Below are 2,295 nucleotides of genomic sequence, written 5' to 3' on the forward strand. Positions count from 1 at the left end.
ACAAGATAATAGAAAAAAATTAACATAATTTTTTAAAACTCACCAATCTATATGGATATGGATGGGGGATCAGTAGCAAATTCAACAACTTAACAATTGGAAGTAGAATTCATCACCTCGGCAGGGATTGCACGACTCCATCCACTGTTTAAAGTTGAATGAAGTCTCGATCAGTCAACCACACTTTTATAAGTGTTTGGTCTTACATAAAATGCATATAAAGTATGTATAAATTAACACCTTATAATATTTTACCCTATCAATCCTCCCTTACCCCCACCTCTCACTAATACCCTTGTCATCATTACGTAGGACTTTTAAATTTCTTTAATGATCTACATTATCATCTCACCCAGCCATTTCTTGTGGTTTTCTTGGAATCACCAAAGCGTATAATGACCACTTACACCCATTAACTTGTTTCTTTTTCACCTTGACATTTTCCCCCGTCTTGTATCCTTCATCATTTGCAAGAATTCAACATAAATTTTGTAATTTATGCAGAATTCTTAATCAGGACAAACTTGCAAATCTTCAGCAAGAATAAGAATCAACTTTTGATGTTGTTTCTCAAGTGAAATATTATATCCACAACCAACATTGTATAGTCCATGGTAAGATAGAACCGAATGGGCACAGGGGTAAAGCCATGCATTCCTTTATAGATAGTATGCGCTTGGCTAAGAAACTCACAAGATTGCCATCCGGAAGTATAACGGACCAACACACAAAACTATGTTTAACCTTAAACGTTTATAGTCTGGTTAATACCGTTTAGTGAGAATTACTCATAATCGTGGATAGTAAAAATCAATAACAAAGACCTGAGTTACGTCAACTTTGATCTATCTATAGACAGGATTTTGTCATTGATGTTGTTGAGGTCTATAATTGACGTTAAGCGGAGGTTGGTGTTTGGAAAATCTTTTGAGACCGTTGTTGAGTGACCAGATGACTGGGCGTCCATTGGGTTCAGGTCCCAAAATGGTGAAGTAAAATAACATAGATTTATTTGCTGGTATTTCAGAATCTTACAGACTTCACCTGGTTTTAAATATTGAAGAGAGATCAGTGTTTTGTTACATTCTTGGTACAGTGTTTTGTTGTTTTTTTTTTTGTTTGTTTGTTTTTTTGTGTTGTTGTTGTTTTGTTTTTTTTTTGCTTTTTTGTTTGTTATTTTTTTTTTGGAGGGGGGGGGGGGGGGGGGGTTTGGAAGGTATTTTATTCCCCGTACAGTTCTAAGCTGTTTAAGATGGAAGGTGTCGTATTAGTAGTGCGATTATGAAGAAGATGAAAATGATGATGATGATGACGACGACGACGACGATGATGATGATGATGATGATGATGATGATGATGATGATGATGATGATGATGATGATGATGATGATGATGATGATGATGATGATAGTATTAATTTTTACTTAATATAAAAGTTATGGGGAAAACAATGATTGTAATTCCAGCAATAGTGACAATGGCGATAAATATCGTAACAATGATAATAATATGAATGATGCTGATATAATAATATTTCAAACATACATATATTATATGCATACACCACGCACATGTGTGTCACAAACAATTACACACACAAACACATAATATGTATATGTAGAAAACGGTAAGGGCTGCCTGAAGCCGGTGATCGTAAAATACTAACGAAAGAGTGAAAATGGAAAGGCTTCGTATGGGAACAAAACAGACAATGGACGTTTCGGGTACAAACCCTTCGTCAGCACAACAATACACAAATAAACGTGGAAAACAAATAAAATATAATGAAAAATAACTTGTATCGTCTGTACTCAATGGTGGTTGCAGTATGAATTTTTATTCTCTATTGTCTTCTGGCACTTTTCTACTCACTTCATATCTTGTTGTTACCAACATAAGTGCCTGCTCCACTCACTTTTCTGAATTAAAAATTCACCCCATACACCGGAGCATACTCAATGTCTCAATCGTTTCTATGTTATATGTTTGTGATGAGAATATTGGCTATTAAACTTAACTGCTGGTCAAAATTACTTCGCGATGGTGGTGAACGAATCGGCGATCTCAAGAAGTGGGTGAGAGAGGGATCTAGAAATGACTTTGGGTTTGAAACGAATATTTTTGTGTTCGTGGATAGCTCACACGGTAGAGCCACGCTTTCACCTGCCAGGCGGAGTTGTCGTACCAATAAGGTCGCAGGTTCAAACCCCACCACCGCCGCGAAAAAAATTTTTATTCTCTATTGTCTTCTGGCACTTTTCTACTCACTTCATATCTTGTTGCAGTATGAATGAA

The 2,295-nt window shown here is 36.0% G+C and overlaps 1 protein-coding gene across 1 annotated transcript in view; it reads right to left on the reverse strand.

The window, feature by feature from the left end:
- LOC144972089 (uncharacterized) overlaps window positions 1–176 on the reverse strand; it is a 10,594-nt gene extending 10,418 nt beyond the window's left edge. Inside the window, exon 1 of the mRNA XM_078913181.1 lies at window positions 44–176. The gene's annotated coding sequence lies outside the window, so the exon portion shown is untranslated. The remainder of the gene's footprint in view (window positions 1–43) is intronic.
- Window positions 177–2,295: the final 2,119 nt, after the last annotated feature.

This window comes from Berghia stephanieae, chromosome 4, assembly GCF_034508935.2.
Source record: "Berghia stephanieae isolate SIO BIC M18660-M18661 chromosome 4, UCSD_Bste_1.3, whole genome shotgun sequence".
Taxonomy (NCBI): Eukaryota; Metazoa; Mollusca; class Gastropoda; order Nudibranchia; family Aeolidiidae; genus Berghia; species Berghia stephanieae.